Source organism: Balaenoptera ricei, chromosome 8, assembly GCF_028023285.1.
Source record: "Balaenoptera ricei isolate mBalRic1 chromosome 8, mBalRic1.hap2, whole genome shotgun sequence".
NCBI classification, from domain to species: domain Eukaryota; kingdom Metazoa; phylum Chordata; class Mammalia; order Artiodactyla; family Balaenopteridae; genus Balaenoptera; species Balaenoptera ricei.
The window spans coordinates 111,639,715-111,658,895 of NC_082646.1; the positions used below are offsets into that span (position 1 = coordinate 111,639,715).

Consider the following 19,181-nt stretch of genomic DNA (forward strand, 5'->3'; position numbering starts at 1 on the left):
ACTAACTTAATAAATATTCCACCCCGACCTCCCAGGTCCTCTCCTCCCTCTTCAATAAAAGATGGCAGGATAAAATTTCAAATGAACAAGAGCACATCCGTGTCAGAAACATCACCTGAGAGCCAAGAAGGTCCACTCGAAACAGCACCTTCCGCCCCCCGGCCCAGCCACCTGGAGCTCCTGCGGGGCAGTGGGTGGGGGAGTGCCCCTCGCTGAGAAACGCTCCGTGGGAACTCTCCGGATGCACCAGGGAGCGGAGGAGCTCAGGTGGGCCCCCAGGGCTACCGATGACCCCTGCAGGGGCAACAGGTACCCTGGAGGACTGCCGGGTCCCCCCCACCCCCGTCATCCGGAGCCCCTACACAAACCAGGTGCACTTACAGCTCAGGCCAGAGGCTCTGCAGAGACCAGACGGGGCGGGAATCCACGGCGGGGGCTGAACAGCCAGTCCCAACAGGACAGGGGAAGCGAGTTGGCGGACTCCAACCTGCCCGTGACGCGGGTCCAATCCGAACAGACCAAGTACACACAGGTGCTGCCGATAATGATGATGAGCGCAGCTCACGGTACACCAAGACCCGTCAGAGTGAGACGGGCGGGAACCCGGGACCCTTGGCTGCAGTGCTGCCGTGCTGGCACCCGGACAAACGTCTCCTCCGGCTACAAAATACAAAGAAACTATAAGGGACTAAAAATAACTGCATGCGTGTGCAGTTGGGGCATATTCTGGACAACAAGATACAAACAGACCAAAAAGCCCAATTGCCGCTTCTGAAGAGCCTGGAGCAAAAGCAGGGTCCTGCGCATGCCCGCTGCACAGAACACCACCAAGGGGGAGGGCAGACCACCTAAGCCACCCCTCCAGCCCGACCCCTGGACACACCCCTACCCGCCCCCCTTATAAAGAACCAGCTTGCCTCCCATCTCCGCAAGTGAGCAAGCAAGGGAAGCTGTTACTTGTTTTCGCTCCCCCCTGCTACAGCAGGGGGCCCAGTAAAGCCTTGCTTGAATTTCTTGTCTGGCCTCTGATGAATTTCTGTTGATTAAGGAGGCCAAGAACCCTGGTCGGTAACAACAGTCTCGACTTTATGTAAATGATCTCATTTAATGCTCAAGGCCACTGGAGAGGTGTTATTACCCCATTTTCAGGATGAGAAAACTGAGGCCCAGAGAGGTCAGCTGGCTCGCCCAAGGACACACAGCAGTCACGTGGCAGAGCTCAGGCACCACCTACTTGGAGGACACACAAGCATGCACCAAGGGTCGTCCAAACACTCCCCAAAGCTGCAAAGATTCTGGGGCAAGAGCAGAGAGGTAAAACAACTGCAGCCCTGCCCCATCCTGGCCAGCGCTATACTCCCCATCTGGCCAGAATCCTCCGGGCCAAACACCCCGGACTACGGCCTTGAAGACAGATGCTCTGGAACACTGCACACACTCATCCCCGCCAGGACAAAGGCACCGCCCAGGTTCAGAGGCACATTTGAGAAGCTGACCCCGCCTTCATCCCCCTCCCCCCTCCCAGAGGTCGGGGGAGGGGGTTATCCAAACTGAGTTACAGGGGCAGATTTCGTAGTAAGTGGTCAGTAAAGGCCACTGGGCACCAGGATGGACAGACACACGGGGAGAGAAGCTGGACAAAATCCTCACATCCCTCCAGCTCTGAGACTGGCTTGGTCAGAGCACAAAGGCACCTGCTGGGCTCAAAACCCCAGTCAATGCACCTCTCTGGGCCTCAGTTTCCCCTTCTGTAAAATGGACATAAAAATACTTCCTCCCAGGGATGGATAGTGAAGATGCCACGAGACCACAGGCATGAAAGTGCCTGGCACCGGTAGGCAATGAAACGTATTCTGACAAAGTCTGGCAATGAAATGCAAATAATAATAACAATTAATCAAGCTACCCACAAAGATATAGGTAACTATTATTTTATTTTTCTTATTTTATCTTATTTTATTTTATGTGATGGCATTGTTAATAGGAAATATTTAACAGGAGTTTATTTATTATGATGTAATTAAGTAAGCCTGGTAAAGAAATCATTTTCTCACAACATGGGGCATCATGGAGCTGGCTGGATGGTCTGTTACCTCGGAGGTATTTCCTGTCTTCTGGGAAAGCACCAACCCCACCACAGGCCACTGACCCCACAGCCAAGCATATGTTACATTCTGCTGGGGAATCTGCCGGGTGTCACAGGTGACTGCACAACCCGACAGCCTTAGGACCACGTGGACACCCCAGCGGGGACCAGAAAACTGCCCATATTGTCTAGGGGCAGCAATGAATGTTCAATAATAATAATATTATGCCCAGACACCTCCAGTAAGAATCCAGCTTTTTTGGAGAATAAACCCCAGAAGCTATTTCACTGGGCCTGGTCTGGGTAGAGAGTCTACACCAACCCACAGTGGCCTCGGGGTTTGGGGGAAGCTGCCCGGCCCTGGGGACCTGGGGTCCAACAGGAAACCTACTGGGACCTGGCCAGGTCCCTTCTCCTTCCTGAGGCCCAGTGTTCTCCCAAAAGCTGGACCTGGGCCCCCCAGCACGAACATTCTAGAACCCGGATCAATCCTAAATTAGCTCTGGGGTCCCCTCCCACCCCAGTCTCTCTGAGAGGTGGGCCTGAGCTCCACCCTGGGGTAGAAGGCTGAGATGATAGAGAGGTTCTCACCTCTCTCCCTTTTCCTCCAGTGAAGATTCTTGGCTGCTAAACCCAGGAAGCACGTCTGCAGGAAGGGGGTTCCATCTGAGAACAAGACAGTGGGGCGACAAGGCAGAAGCAGGAGGGACTGGGGGGGGCGGGACAGGGGACAAGAAATAAGGAAGCCGATCCCAGCCCCCAGTATTATTACCCCATTTTCAGGATGAGAAAACTGAGGCCCAGAGAGGTCAGCTGGCTCGCCCAAGGACACACAGCAGTCACGTGGCAGAGCTCAGGCACCACCTACTTGGAGGACACACAAGCATGCACCAAGGGTCGTCCAAACACTCCCCAAAGCTGCAAAGATTCTGGGGCAAGGGCTGCTACAAACCCCTGCTGGCAGCAATAGAATTCAAGCCACAAATGTAATTTTCAATTTCCTAGTAGCCACGTTTCAAACAAGAAAAGAAAAACCCAGTTGAAATGAATACTTATATTTTATGGAACCCAATACACACAGAATAGTGTCCCTTCAACTTGTGGCACTAGCCACGTTTCAAGGGCTCGACAGCCACCTGTGGCTAGTGCCACCACATTGAATGGACGGAAGTGCTCAGTGGTGGCCTGGGTCCCTCGTCAAGGAAGCATCTGTCAGGTCGCTGAAGATAAGACACCGGCTCAGCGCTTTGGCGTCACCCTGGTCTGGCTGAGCCCCTGGGTCCGGCATGTCTGAGCCTGACCCGCCCTGCCACGTGCTGGTGGGGAGCCCTGAGCTGACCCACCCCTCTGAACTGGCTCCTTTTCTCAACCACAGAATGGAATAATTTGCAACGTGGCTGTTTGCGGTCTAAAGGAGATCATACTGCCAAGTCTCAAAGCTCCTTTGAAAGGGATTGTAAACACACATGGTGGACTTAGAGCCAGATCGATAGAAAACCAATCCCCAGATGAGCTTGGGAGCTGGGTCTGTGACAGAGGGGGAGGGGCAAAGCCAGCAGGGGTGGGGGCAGGTCCTCCTGTGCTGAAAAAGACAAATCAGATCCCAGCCTGACACAAGGGCCAACTCCCGATGGCATAAAAATAATAAACGAATATAAAGCAAGCCATTAAAGTTATTAGAAGAGAATACAGGAGAACGTCTCATGACAACAGGGTAGGGATGACTCGGAACAGAGAAACCCTAAGACACCGGAAGGCACCAGGTAGTGAATGAGTGAGGTCTTGCAGAAGGGCATCCCCTCCCTGCTTCTCTCTCTGCCCCGACACCTTCCTTGGTCCTGCCCGAGACCTGGATGAACCCACAAAGGTGAGACCCAGTTCCCAGGTCTTTCCTCCTTGCGAGATGGGAACACAGGATATGGGAGGAATCGTGCTCCAACATACGGAGTCATTCCTGCTTTGTGGAGAGATTCAAGAAGAAAGATGGGCCTCTTTCTATGGGAAAGCAGCCTGGGTGAGGCGAGTGGGTGGGAGAGGTTCAGCTCTGCAATCCCAAGACCAGATGGGCCTTGGGCTGGTCACCGCTTCAAAACGTGCTTTCTGAAAGGAGGGGCTTGAATACCCACATTCATGGCAGCAGCATTCACGACAGCCAAAAGGTGGAGGCAACCGAGTGTCCACGGACAGATGAAAAGATACACAAAATGTGGTCCATCCGCACAATGGAAGATTACTGAGCCTTAAAAAGGAAGGAAATTCAGACACAGGCTACAACATGGATGAAACTTGAGGACATGATGTTCAGTGAAATAAGCCAGACACGAAAGGATAAATAATGTGTGATTTCATTCATATGAGGACCTACAGTCATCAAATTCATAGAGACAGACAGTAGGATGGTGGGGACCGGGGCTGGGGGAGGGGGATGGGGAGTGAGTGCCGAATGGGATGGGGCAGAGCGTCAGTTTGGGAAGACGGAAAGTTCTAGAGATGGATGGAGGTGAGGGTTGCATAACAATGTGAATGTGTAATGCCACTAAGCTGTACAGTTAAAGTGGTTAAGATGGTAAACTGCATGTTACATATATCTTAGCACAGCTTAAAACACATTAAGTGCAACTAAGTGTTTTCACATCAATTTCCATCAAATTCTTCACTTCTCATTTACTACTTCCCTCCCCTCCTTCAAGTCTTTGCTCAAGTGCCAGCTTCTCAGGGAGGCCCACCCTGGCCACCTCTCCCCCCCAGCCCCCTAACCAAGCTCTCCTTCCCTCCTGGACCACAGAAGGAAGGAAATAACAAAAGTGAGGGTGAAAATTAATGAAAAAGAACATAGAAAAATAGAGAAAAATCAATGAGACCATAAGTTGGTTCTCTAAAAAGGTCAATAAAATTGACAAACTTTTCACTGGAATGATCAGGAAAAAAAAGGGGGAAATACTCAAATCACCAAACTCAGAAATGAAGGGGAGACACTTAGCAGCCTCACAGGAACAAAAGAGAGGATGAGGAAATGCTATGAACAACTGCGTGACAATAGATTAGACGGTTTGAGGAAATAGATTTCAGTGAGATGCAAACCAACCACCGTGATTCAAGAAGAAACAGAAGATCTGGACATACCCAGACCAAGTAGGGAGTGAGTTAACAAATTCAAAACTTCACAGAAAGACAATCTCAGGCCCAGGGGGCCTCACTGGTGAATTCTACCAAACATTTAAAGAAGAATTAGTATCTCAGAAAGATACATGCACCCCTACGTTCATAGCAGCACTATTCACAGTAGCCAAGATATGGATGAGCACCTACATGTCCATCGACGGATGAATGGATAAAGAAGATGTAGTACGTATATACAATGGAATACTACTCAGCCATGAAAAAGAATGAAATAATGCCATTTGCATTTGGCATGGACCTAGAGATGATCATACTAAGTGAAGTAAGTCAGACAAATACCATATGATATCACTTATATGTGGAATCCAAAATATGACACAAATGAACTTATCTATGAAACAGAAACAGACTCACAGACATAGAGAACAGACTTGTGGTTGCCAAGGGGGAAGCTAGGTGGGAGAGGGATGGATTGGGAGTTTGGGGTTAGCAGATGTAAACTATTATATACAGAATGGATAAACAACAAGGTCCTACTGTATAGCACAAGGAACTATATTCAATATCCTGTGATAAACTCTAATGGAAAAGAATATTTAAAAAGAAGAATGTATGTATATGGATAACTGAATCACTTTGCTGTACGGTAGAAATTAACACAACATTGTAAATCAACTATACTTCAATTTAAAAAAGAATTAATATGAATTCATCACAAACTTTTCCAAAAAATAGAACACTTCCCAACAATTTTTTGAGGCCGATATTACCATGATACCATCCCAAGAAAACTACAGACCCATAGCTCTTATGCACATACACACAAAAAGCTCAGCAAAATATTAGAAAACTGAATCCAGCAGCATATAAAAGGGATTATAAACCATGACTAAGTGGGATTTATCCCAAGAATGCAAAATTGGCTTCACATCGAAAAATCATTTAATGTAAGACACCGAATTAATAGAATAAAGGACCAAAAGCAGCTTATCATCTCAAGAGATGCAGAAAAAGCACTTGACAAAATCCAGCGGCCCTTCAAGATATAAACACTCAACAAAGAAAACATGAGAACTTCTTGAACCTGATAAAGGGCAGCCGCAAGAAACCCACCGCTAACATCACAACTAATGGTGAACGGCTGGATGCTTCCCCCGAGATCAGGAACCAGACACGGATGCACTTTCTCACCATTTCTATTCAACGTTGTACTGACGGTTCTAGCCAGGGCAATTAGGCACGAAACAGAAGCATCCAGATTGGAAAGGAAGAAGTATGGAAAGTTCTCTCCTCCCTCCCGGTGGCTGCCCTGGTCCCCCCACCCCACCTCTGTCCACCGGTCCCTCTGCATGTGGACCCCCTCCCCGGTAGCAGAAAACAGCCTTCTTGCTTTACAATGTTACCATGGCTCCCCAACTGTCACTGCCACACTATTTAGCTTCTGGTGATATCACACATACAAGTTACACCCCTAAGAGCAAAGTGCCAGCTGTGGATCAAACCAGCTCCGGCCTGGCTGAGCCCACATCCCACCACCCTAGACTCTGCCACCAGTGGGCCTGTCCCATGGGGTGGGGACCACCTGATGACCTTCTGGGGTCCCCAACTAAACTTCACAGATGCATCCTGAATGATAAGAAAAGGGACATGTGTTAGAAACATCCACCCGACTACAGGGCAAAGCCAGCTTTCAGACCCACACCCTGTCCGTGTTGCCAGTCCCACGCTTCTTCAGGTGGTTCTCAATGTATGATCCAGGGAACCCTGGGGGGGGGGGGCGGTTCCCCAAAGCCCTTTGAGGGGGTCTATGAAGTCAAACCATTTTCATAATAACACTAAGACGTTAGTTGTTATTTCACTCTCACCCTCTCCCAAGTGTACTTCAGAGTTTTCCAGAAGCTACACAACATGTGATGTTGCAACAGACTAAATGCAGAAGCAGATACAAAAATCCAGCCATCTTCTGTTAAACCAGACAGTAAAGAGATTTTGCAAAAACGTAAATTGCCACACTCTTCATTTTTTCTTGTTTTGAAAAATAGCTATTTTTCATAAAAATATTTTATTTACAATAACACATGTAGGTTTAGTATTGTCATTTTTAAATGCATTACTAACTAAATATGTTTAAATTCTCTTTTTAAACTTCTAACAGGATAGATATCAGGAGATACAACGCACATAAACAAAAAGCTCTCTGGGGTCCTTAAAAACTCTTCAAAGAGGGGAGTGGGGTCCTTAGACCAAAAGTTTGAGAAGCCCTGTGCTACCCCGGCCCACTCGTCCTGAAAGGAGCAGAAAGGTCAGCTTGGGCTTCACCCCTGAGATGACACAGAGGAGGGGACAGGACACGTCCCTAATTCTGCACCTTGGAGTGGACGTCTGCCTGGCGTAGGGTTCTGGTAGTCAGGTCAGCTCCCTCTGCCTTGGTTTCCTCCCCGGAGAACAAGCACGAGGATACAAGTGCCCATCTCTCGGGTCTGCGGTGGGGATGGAGTGCGTCTGCACGTGGAGCCTGGCACAGCTCACACACTCGCTGTTACCCTGATTTTCACAATGTAAAGTCATCGAGGTGGTCCACCGAGGGAGAGAGACGGACGGAAGGACAACTCTGGGAGCCCGTTCAGCCCCACAGTGACAGTGACAGTCCTGGGTCCCCCAATATACCCCTGACCCTGGTCCGAGTGGGTGTCCCTCCCCCATGACCCAAAGGACCTCACCAGAAAGAGAAACAGATCAAGAGGCAGAGCAGAATCCTGCAGACTCAGCAAAGACACCCCCGCTGTCCCTCACCGGCCTGGGACATCCCCAGAAGGGACCCCGAAGAATCAAAACACACCAACACCAGGCGGCCTAATCCCACATATTTCTGGACCATTTCACTGCAGGAAAGCCAAGAAGCCTTGAAACTCTTGGGAACCAAGAGTGTGCCATTCACCACCCCGTGTTTGGAGAATCATTAAGCTCACACGCCAGGCTCGCCACGACCGTCTTCAGGAATTCCACCCCCAGCTTTAACCGCAGCTGATTTTTTCCCCACCCTCCCGTCCCAGCGCACCAGCTTTGTAAACATCCCAGCGGTAATCTTGGTGGATGTAAATTCACGTGCCACCTGCCGCAAACCAACATCCCGGATGTGGGTGGCAGGGAGCGGCCAGGCCTGAGTGCAGCTACCAGGCTGGCCCGGGTCTGAACCCTCAGGGTGAGGCCAAGAAAGAACAGGCCAGTGGCCTGACTGGTTTCGTGACTTCTGGAAGCTGAATACACATGTGGGAGGGGAAGTCTGGAACCACTGATGCTGTCCAGATCCAAGGAGAGGGCTACTCCTAACCGGTGCCCCTCCGGAACCCTGGGATACAGAGAAACGAGACCTGGTCCTTTCCCGGGGACCTGCCTGCCTGGTGATGGCGGCTACAGGCAAATCCCTATCGTTTGCCACACCCCGCCCCAGATGATGGGGGGTGGTCAGGAAAAATCCCGGACAGGAGCTGCTGTGCCATGTGCTTTTCGGGGTGCAATCAAGCGGGCAGAAGTGCCTCCTCCGCCCCCCACCCAGCCTTCCTCGCCCCCGGGGCAGGGATCCCAGGCTGAATTTTCAGGAAGGTTCAAAGGCTCATTTCCCTCCTCCAGGCCGGCTTTCAGCTCTGCTCAGGATGTGTGACCCTCTCCTTGTGCCCCAAGCCTCCTGGGACCCAATCTGGCAGGACACAGACCCCACTGCTCCATCCTGCCCTTTCTCAGGCTCAAGCCACACCATGGGCCCATCAGAGCCCCTGGGAAAGGGTCCTGGCGGTCCAGGCTCCTGGCCAGGATGATGGGCCCCGTTTCTCACTTCTCCTGTGCAGCCCTGGGAGGAACCCTGAGTGTTGACAGTCTGGGGCAGGACACCCCCATCCACAGGGCCTGGCCCATGTAGCCCATCCTGTGTCACTCTGTCACCTAGGTGTCACCCCTGTCCCCGGGGGGAAATCACCTGCCGGAACACTGAGGGCGGGGCTGAGTTCTTGCCCATTTCCCTCTCCTCCCCTTCAGGGGGCTCCAAACTGGGGTGTGTGGACCCTTTCCAAGGGGTCCAGTCTAAAGGGAATCAGTCTTTTCTGAAATAGCTCAGTCACAGAGAGGCCTGGGGTCCCCCTCTTCCCAGCAGACCCTCCCATCTTTTACCTTTGAAAGGCCTTCCAGCCTCCTCTGAATCTTGGGGGGAGGGGACTCCCGGATACCAAACAAAGGGGGAACTTCACCTAAAGCTTTAATTTAAATACCAAAAACACCCACCGCCTGATCGCTGAGAGAGGCAGTTCCAGGAACATTTTCCTTTTTCCATTTCTAAAAATCTGTAATGTATTTATAGTGTTTGATCACAGGGCTTTCTCAATCCAGAAGTGACTTTTTAAAAAATACTTAGTGACTTGAGGTTACAGAAAATTTAAAAAATCAATGTATGCATTATTTCCCTTGCAGAGAAATATGCTCGATTGATTTAATAAAAGACCCACAAGCATAAAAGTCTATTACATCAGGATAAAACTCCTCGGGGAAGTGGGGCTATAAATCCAAGAAAGGAAAGGAGCAAACAACATCCCCTAAAGGCCCTCCAGGTATCTGTCGAGGAAAGGTGGGTGTCAAGTCACACTTTAGGCCGCAGTGGATACGGTTAAAGTTAGGGAACAGTTACTTTTCAAATGTCAATATTTACCTCACAGACCACGCTCTATATCCTCGGCAAATATTTAAACCTACGAAGCACAACTTTAAAGGCCGTCTTGAAAATGCCTGGGAAGTCTAGGGAAATGGTTCATGGAAGGATCTGGGGTGGGTATAAAGTAATGCAGGGTGCAATTCTCTCAGATTTGCTGGGTATCTGCACTTTCCATACAAAAATGTTGCAGGAAACGTGTGAGAGGACATACGGTTTTTTTAAAACAACGTTAAGGGAGTCAAGAGGCAAAAAAAAATTTGTTTGGAAGAAACCTGTCCCAGCAAGGTAGAGCCACTGTGGGTGTGCAATGATTATCCACCTGTTGGAGGCCTCCAGGTGTGCCTCCCAAATCAGGCCTTTTTAATTGAAGCAGCAGCTCAGGACTCCGGCCAACCATCTTCCTCAAAGTGCGTTCCTAGAACCCCTGACAGTGGGACCCTCTGGGGAGCTCCAGGCCTGCTTCTTGGGCCTCAAACAGAATTTCTGTGGGGTGGGCCAGAAGCCCCTCACCCGAGAGGCCCATCGTATGAAATCTGTGGCTTTGGCCTTTTCAGGAAGGACTATTGTCCTGCGTGTGCAGTGCTAGCATTTGTTTGGGATTGCAAATAACTAGGTTTGGGGAGAGAAAAGGGGCCCTACCTAACTTCTTGGCAGTTAACACTTAATGCTTTGGGTCTCTATTTGGCAGGAAGAGTTGGTAAAGTGAGTAATATACTACTTTTGGAAGATAAGCCTGGACAGTTTGAAAATGCTAAGTTTGGGCACATTATTTAACCCTGGACCTGCACCCTAGAAACCAGCAGAGCAATAAAATGTTCTGTTGCCCAGGTGCCCATTGACATTTAGAAGGAATTCCAGAAGACACTTGAGTGTGGGCAGGTCTGTGAAGACAGCACAGTGTTGTGACCTAGGGGGGGCCCAGAGACCCTTTCAGGTTTCCTATGAGGTGAGGACTTGTCATAATGACACTAAGATATCGGCTTTTCTTCCCCATTCTCAAGTAAACCTGGATTTTCTAATGAGTGGAAAGCAGATGCCCATGAGAATCTAGATGTCTTAATAGAGAGATCCATGTCAGTTTCTAATGGATTCATGAATTATAATAAAGGTGACTGTATACATAAGAAAAAAACAAGAAAGGAAGGAAGGAAGGGAGGGAGGGAGGGAGGGGAGAAGGAAGGAAGGGGGGAGGGAGGGGGAGAGAGAGAGGGAGGAAGGGAGGGAGAAAAAGAGAGAGAAAAAGAGAAAGAAAGAGAGAAAAGAAAGAAAGAAAGAGAAAGAAAGAAAGAAAGAAAGAAAGAAAGAAAAAGAAAGAAAGAAAAGACAGAAAGAAGGAAGGAAGGAAGGGAGGAAGGAAGGAAGAAAAAGAAATCTGCAGCTTTGACATTTGGAGCTTGTGGCTTCATTCCATCCTGAGAGTCAAGGAGAGGACTCTGAAAACCTCACAAGGACAATTTTCAAACCCTGTCCCGCCCCTTCCTGCACTGGCTTCCTGCAGCCAATCACCGGGGGCCCTGCAGCTGCCCACTAAATCCCAGCAGCCCTGAAGGCTTCTGCTGCCTACCCCCCTTCCCCCCAACCCCCGGAAGTGACACATGCCTCAGCTGGCGCATCCCCAGGGCGTAACCATCAAGCCCGACACAGCTCACAATCCGGAGCCCTGGGCAGCCTCTGGGATCTGCCCCAGTATTGGGCGTGGGCTCCCCTCTCCCTTCCGTTAAAACTGCAAACCCCTTGAGTGGTGGGAAGGCCTGTGCTAGATGCATCCTTGGCCCCCAAAGACCCATCTCAGAACAACCACTGGAGCCAATGACATTAACATTTTTAGCCCCTTCAAAGCATTTCTTGAATCAGCTTTCAAAGAAAAAAAAAAAAAAAGGCCTATCACATCAAGAAGTGTGATCAGAAACTCTGGTTTTCACTTTCTGGCTACAGTTTTTCTCACACCACAGTAACAAGAAAAATCATCTTCTAACCAGATGAATTCTCCCACTGGGTGATGCGTGCAGTGTGTCGGCTTAAGGGCTGGGCTCTCCCAAGCTACCTGGGTGCGACCCCAGCTCACCGTGCACTAGGTGTGTGGTCTGGGGCCAGTGGCTCCACTGCTGCGAGCTTCAGGCTCCTGATCTGTAAATTGGGAATAATAACCAATCGCACCTCTCTCCTTCCGGAGTTTTGAGAGACTTGGATGAGGTCGTCTATAGCAAGAGTGCAGCGCCAGGCCAGGCAGAAGGTGAGAACCTGACAGCTGCCAGAACAAGAACCAGATCATTCCCACCAGGTCCCAGGGCAATGCAGGCAAAGACACGGTCAGACACCCCAGGCCTCATACAGGTGTTTTTAGAACCCCCCCCCCATCCCCTTCCTTTCCCAGACTGGGTTGGGAATGCTCTCTGTGCCCTACAGCACCCAACGGTCACCTCCATCACAGCTCGTGTCCCACCGTGCACTAACTGTCCAATCCCCCTCTTCTCCCCTCTGGCGTGGAACCTCCCGTGGTGGTCTCCTGTGGCCAGCTTCTGGCCCTCAGGTGATTATTTGTTGACTCGTTTTTACAATGCGCAGAGAAAATCCGATATAACCTAGCTCACCTCTGAATGAATGGCAGGCCCCTCATTCGGGTGGGCGGGTCAGGTGCAGTGGCCAGGGCACAAGGGTCACCCGGCCCTGCTCCGAGCCCTTCACCCCGTCAGTCCCAGGTGAGGGCTGGGGGCTCCCAAGATGAAAAAGATCAGGCATTTGTTTGGGGTGCTTTCCTCCCCACCCATCCACAAACTACCCCCTCAGTCAAAGCAGAGGATTCAATAAATTTGCCCCAGGGGTTACTTGGATGATCAAAGACCCTAAATGTTCCCTCCCTGGGGCTCAGGACAATGCAAGGCTCCAGGAGAGGCCGTAAATGTACTTTTCTCTTGGTTTTTCTGCCCACGCTCCCCTCCCCCCAGCCCAGGAGTAACTACGGACTCCAGATCCAACAGCCTGAGACCAAGCTGGGCCTTAAGTTGACAAAGCAGGAGCTGGAGTCCTGGGGAAACGTGTTCAGCAGTCAGGGTCTGGGATCCACACTGAATTCATCCCCACAATTCCCTTAGCAACTCCCAAACTGAGCCCCACTTTGGAAAAGCCCCCTGTACTCACCCGAGGTGACAAGGACACCAGAACTCTATCATTTAGGACTCCAGGACATATTTAGAAATAAAGCGAGTAAGACAAAGAATTCTTTTTCTAGAAAAATCAGTTCGACTAGTGTTTTCCTGCACATTGGTTAACTCCCGCCACGTTTTTCGTATGTCAAGCTTTTTCTTCCATCCTTTTCCCCAACACCGATGAAATATAAAATGCAATGCTATCTCGGAACAACTCCATCTTCCTCCTGGTGGCATTTCTCACATCGGACCCCCTGCCAAACCCTCGACGATCCAGGCTTCTCCTAGATAGAGCCCCCTGCCCCCTGAGGCTTGGACCAAATTGGTGACTCTTAGGTGCCAGCTTGGGGGCCTTGCTCACAACCCCAAGCACTTCAAGAAAAAAAAAAAAAAAAATGAAGGAAGGAAAACCTCTGGGAAATTCACCTGAATGTGAACAGGGTTTTCTAAAGCAAATCGTACTTAGAGCCAGGAGGCAAAAAGATTCCCTCCCCAAGTCCACCCCCAAAGGGATCTAATTTGTTCAAAGCAGCCAAGTGCTGTCAACAGTGCCCACTGGGAACCACCTTTATAGGCAAAATCACTTTATTCGTAAAGGGCTCCTTTTGATTCTTGAAGAATTCCAGCCGCTTCCACTGGGGCCCAAAGAAGCACCAGCTTTCCACCCAATTCTTTCTTCTTGGAAAAGCAGAAATTCCTCAGCATAATAATGGAACCCGCTTCCTTTACAACACTGCACTCCAGGAGTTTTACATCCAGACACTTGTAAAGCAGCCTAATTCTTATGAAGACAAGGGTCTCCCTCTGGCCTCCTTAAGGACACCGTGACTTTCTGGGCAAAAATCTACGCTACCGTTTATTAACCCCCGCTTCGGGCAGCCACATCCACCTTTGCCCCCCTTAATCACTGCCGAACCCCCAGTGGGCACAAAGCTCCAGGCAGACAGATGTTCAACCCCTTTATCAAAAGGCAGCCTTGTTATCGCGGACAACTGGTTTGAAAACTCGGGTCTCCAAAAGCAGCCGCCTCCAGGGCCTCTCCTGGGCGTCCCGAAACCCCCAGGCGCGGAATCGGTGGTCACTAATTATTATTTAACGCGGACAGCGCGGCACTTGGATGGAGGCTGAACCCAGCGCCCACGTGCTCTCCCTGCGGCCGGGTCAGCAAAGCCGAGGGACAAGTCCCAAGTAGAGATCAAGGCGCCCTCAACGGAGGACTTCCGAAATTACCTCTCTGATTCTTGGAGCTTAATTTAATTAGCGGATTGACCTCATTAACGTTCGAACTTGAGTTTCAAACAAAAAGAGGCCACGAAACTATCCAATTTACCATCTCGAACTTCCACGCGGAAACCACTTTATTTTCGGAAGGCCTCTAAGGACTCCCGGGACCGTGCCCACAGCTGCCGGCCACGGGGCCCGCAGGTACCGCGGCCTGAGTTCCCACCTGGGGGCCCAAGCGCCTTCTCAGATCCGGCCGCCCGGGGTCGATTTAAAAGCTCCGCCTGAAAGCCCACTGTCACCAGCAGAGGCCTCGCCCCCTTCGGACGCCCCCAGCTCCACGGAAACACTGACCACGCCCGCGCGCCCGCCCTCCCATCCCGTGCAGTGTCTGCGCGCAAACCCGCGGGAGGCACGCCGCTGGCCCGCACCCTCCGAACACCGGCGGCGAGGTCATCCGGCCCCGGCAGCAAGGTCCACCCCTAACCCCGCACCCTCCGAACCCGGGCAGCGAGGCCCTCCGCGGGGATCGCACCTGCGCGCACAATCCAGCTGCCCCGGCTCCGGCGGCGAGCGCGCGGTTGGTGTCTCCAGGCGCCCCCGGCGCCCGGACACCCAGCGGAGGCGCCGGGGCCGCGGGCTGCGCGGGCGGAGCGATGCCCGGGCGAAAGTTGCCAGGGAAACTTGAGCAACTCGAGCCCGCCGGTGCCAGCCTCCTGCATAATTCACGGGCGGCGGCGGCGGCGGCGAGGCGAGGGGGGGGCCGCTCACCCGCACCAGCCGGGCCCCCCACCCCGGCTGAGGCGCGCGGCGGGCAGAGGCCGGGCACCTGGCGGGGGCTCTGCTCGGCCCCGGGGACCCGGGGATCCACTCGCGACCCCCGGGCCTGCGCCAGGTGCAGCGGCCCCGGCCTCGCCGAGCCCGCTGCTCCAGCCGCGCGCACCTGGATGGGGGCTCTGGGCGCCGGTGCGGGGCGGGGGGAGCCGACGCAGGGTCTCCGGGGACATGGCGACCGCGGCGCCTGTCCCCGCCCCCGCGCGCCCCCTGGCGGCCCCGTGCCAGTTCCACCGCCGGGCATGCGGGCCCAGGTACCCGGGCCAGCGGGCGGCGACCTAGGGCAAGGAGATCCCAGGCAGGGGGCGGAGTAGGTCCACCTGCGTTACCTCAAGGGAAGGCGCTGGAGGTGAGAGGGTTCATGCGCGCGGGGGACAAAGGCGGTGCTCCTGCGCTCTGCCCCCAGGCCGCTTCCAAAGAATTTTAAACCGACCCCTAGTCCTGAAGGAAGACGGCGGGGCGGGGGGGTCTCTACAGAGAAGCGACCCCACCAGGACGCGAAGAACCCTTTCCCCAACCCCACATCCTCAGCCTCTATGCGCCCGGGACTGCGCGGACCCGCTGACTCCTGGAATCCAGACGCACCCAAAACGCAGCCGGTGAGGCCACCTCCTGTCCTTCCCGGCCGCATGGGGTGCCCCCGCCACCCCCGCCCCGCACGCGAAGCTCACCGAGCCCCCCGCCGCCGCCTCACCTGGCTCGGGGCGCAGCTCAGAGAGTCCGGGCCGGTCAGAGCCGCCAGGGAAGGGCTGGCGTCCGCGTGCACCTGGCTCGACCGGGGGGACCCGAGCGACGCCGCGCCCAGCCCGGCCGAAGCGCGGGAGCCGCCGCCGCCGCCGCTCAGGTGTCCGGGTAGGGGGTGGGGACGCCGCGGCCCCGCCCCGCTCTGCAGCCGGGCCGGGGGCTCCCGGCAGGGGCAGCTGGGCCGTCCCTCCCCTCGACCGGGCGCGGATGGTTGGGACCGGCAAGGCTGGGGGAGGGGTCCCCTTTCCGCCAAAGGGCGCGCGCGGCCGGGGACTCACGTGCGCCCCCCGCCCCGGATCTCCCCGCACCCCGCGGAGGCCGGTCAACCCCTCCCCACCCGGCCCCGGCCGGCTCCCGCCCGCCGAGCCGACCGGCGCGCTGCATGCGGGGTCTGTTGCAGCCGCCCGGGGCCGCCCCGCCCGCCGCCCCGCCCCGCCCCGCCCCGGGCTGCGTGGCTCGCCGGCCGCACAACCGGTGAAACCCAGCGGACCTTAAAGTCCCTGAATTTTGCAAAGCCCGGTTCCTTCCGCGCAGCCGGCTCCCGCCCCAGAGTGTTTTATATTCACAGGATTCGGAGATACAGAGGCCGATTGCCCATCTGAAGGTTTGCAGAGCAGATGAAAACTTTGTGCCTCGGTATTGCGCCGCCATCAGCCTCCCGGGCCACCTTGCACCTGGATGGGCGCTTCGTCCAGGGCGTGCAGACGCGTGTCTCGGCCAGCGGCCCTCCCAGCCGGGAAAAGCTTTAGCGAGTGGAGGAATTAAAACCAACCGCTCAGGTGAAAACTGAAGTCGAAAAGGCACCCTCTGGAGACGCCCGGAAATCCTGTTGTTATCCAGGACTCCGGGATCGCTAGGTTTGCCAAAACCCAAAGCGGGGCGGGGTGTCCTGAGCCTCAGGCCCCCAGCACCGAGCTGGGACGGTGGCTTTACGCCTCCCAACCTGAGGTTCGAGCAATCGGCTAACAACTTTTCCGAAGACCCTGATAATTCACTGGTCACTCCACCCTGAGTAAGCTAGGGACGTTTCTGAGTCCTGGGATTTCCAGTATTCTGCAAAGGGGGAGCACTTCCTGCCGCCAAGATGTGCAAGTCTGAAGGGGTGTTGGAGGGGTTGGCAAACACCAGCGTCCAGGCTGTGATGTAGAACAGTGTGCTTCCGGAATAGCAAGCCTTCCACTATGCAAAACCTCAATCCATGTCTCCCCGTGAAGAATATATATATATATTTATTTATTTATTTTTTAAAGTCAGTTTTATAGGACATGCCTGAGAGATTTGCATGGGCCGGTGACTTCAACATACCAAAGGCAAAGTTAAATATTGGCTCTAGGTACTTTTTTTTTTTCTCCTGCTTGCATAATTGTCCCACGTTTCAAAGAAGTCTTTAAAAGCACTTAGATTTAAAAAAAAAAAAAAAAAAGAAAAGAAAAGAAAAAAATGTTGTGTTTGGGGCCTAGTATTTCAGGACACACATGGGGTAAAATACCGTAACTCCTTTAGGACGGCTGCCAGATGCAAACTCCTTTCTCTCCTCTGCTCCCTTAAGCATGAGATTTAATAAAATATTTGTTGAATGAATAAAGGAGGCAATCAATCAAATAATAATAATCCTTCAAACAGGAAGAATGAAGCCCAGGCAGGATCTTGCAGGCATAACTTCTTTGGCCTGGAAGCAGGGGATCCTGCTGAGGGGGAGGGGGGGGTTGGCCAGCAGAATGTTCTGATGCTCTTTGGGTTTGTCAGTGGCGGCTCTTCTGGGAAGTGGCTTGTAGGGAGTGAGGCGGGTGGGGGAGGGCTTTCTTCCACGAGTCCCCCCATGACCCCAAATAAAATGTGTTATCCAGGGAATACCCTGGTGGTCCAGTGGTTAGGATTCCACACTGTCACTGCCGAGGGCCCAGGTTCAAACCCTGGTCGGAGAACTAAGGTCCCAGAAGCCGCATGGCGAAGCCCCCCCCCCCGCAAAAGAAAAGTTATCTGAAGTGGCGTGTTTGTCACTACTATATTTAAAATAGATAACCAACAAGGACCTACTGCATAGCACAGGGAACTCTGCTAAATATTCTGTAATAATCTAAATAGGAAAAGATTTTGAAAAAGAATAGATACACGTATATGTAAAACTAAATCACTTTGCTGTACACCTGAAACTAACACAACTTTGTTAATCAACTATACTCCAATACAAAATAAAAATTAAAAAAATATAATAAAGTGGTTTGTTTGCCCTACAACTCCAATTCAAGTCCCTAAGATATCATCCCCCTCCAACCAGATTCCCACCCCCCATACTCTCTCGCTCGGATTTCTAGAACCATCCTGCAGATAGCAGAGGAAGCAGCTGGCCAGAATGCAACCAGGGACACATTACTGCTGTTCTCACAGAGGGCTCCAATGCCAAAGCCCTTCTGCTGTGTTCAAGAAACACTTCCCTGGGGACCCAGGCCTCTGCCAGCCCCTCCACCCAACTGGACGCCCCTCGGCCACCCGCTCCGGTCCCTCTGATCTGTTTGTTGCTCAACAACAGGGCTCTGTGTGAGCCGCATCTTTTGGCATTTTAAGGACAGTATCCTGCTTTCGTCCCAGTTTCTCTGTGTCCATTTCGGTATCCAGTTCAGCCTCGTACGGATTGGGCAATGTCCTTCCAGTCTTCAAAAACCTCTTGTGAAAATGCTGGGGGTCCAAAAACACTGCAGCGGTGCCTCTACTCACTCCTTGATGCCCTGAGAACGTGTTTCAGGGTAGGGGGCACACTCAGCCCCTGACAGCCCATGCCTGCCAGCGTTTTGCACCTTCGGGCATCCCCGTGCCTTGCTCGTTTGAAGCGATCTTCTTCCTGGTGCACCCGGAGCAGTCGTGTCACAGAGCACCATAACTCCATCTCAGTTTAGGAAAAGGGAAATAATCCTTTTTGCTTCTCGCTGTCAGAACTGCCTGTTTTGGCTTCTGTAAGCTGCCTTTACCTGGACGCACCCCACCCCGCAACATGTCTGATGATGTGTGAATGAGCTAGCAGAAAGATGTAACGCTTTCCATCTCTGAGCCTTTCTTTTTCCTTGTAAAACCTGAAGCATTCGACCATCAGTCACAGTATTTCTGGGTTGTCCCCCTGAGCACAGGGCACGCCAGGATTTCCCAGAAAGAGTAACTGCTTTACAGAGAAGTAGAAACTGGGGCATCGTACCGTGAAGGGATGCGAACGTAACCAGGTCCTCTGTCCTGGGAAAAACATTATAAATATTTGTGGCTTTGATTAACTCATATGCTCGTTGCATTCAGCGGTAGGCTTGGTCTGTCTCTCCCGAGGAGAAGGTCCGGGGTTTGGGAT

The 19,181-nt window shown here is 52.5% G+C and overlaps 1 protein-coding gene and 1 long non-coding RNA gene across 12 annotated transcripts in view; one reads left to right on the top strand and one right to left on the bottom strand.

The window, feature by feature from the left end:
• Positions 1-16,617, bottom strand: part of SHANK2 (SH3 and multiple ankyrin repeat domains 2) — a 552,759-nt gene extending 536,142 nt beyond the window's left edge. For 3 of the 10 annotated variants that reach the window (XM_059932289.1, XM_059932288.1, XM_059932279.1), the window contains exons 1-2: positions 2,678-2,709; positions 382-660 (exon numbers count right to left, since the gene is read on the bottom strand). The gene's annotated coding sequence lies outside the window, so the exon portion shown is untranslated. Of the gene's footprint in view, positions 1-381; positions 679-2,677; positions 2,710-14,807; positions 15,032-15,800; positions 16,195-16,340 lie in introns of those variants that run through there. The other 7 variants (XM_059932282.1, XM_059932281.1, XM_059932283.1 and 4 more) reach the window with 7 other exon arrangements.
• LOC132371071 (uncharacterized) lies at positions 15,103-17,435 on the top strand. 2 transcript variants are annotated; one of them, XR_009504744.1, is made up of 2 exons: positions 15,103-15,950; positions 16,419-17,435. It is a non-coding gene; the product is annotated as an uncharacterized LOC132371071 (long non-coding RNA). The 2 variants fall into 2 exon arrangements; XR_009504743.1 differs by having other exon boundaries at positions 15,103-15,705.
• Positions 17,436-19,181: the final 1,746 nt, after the last annotated feature.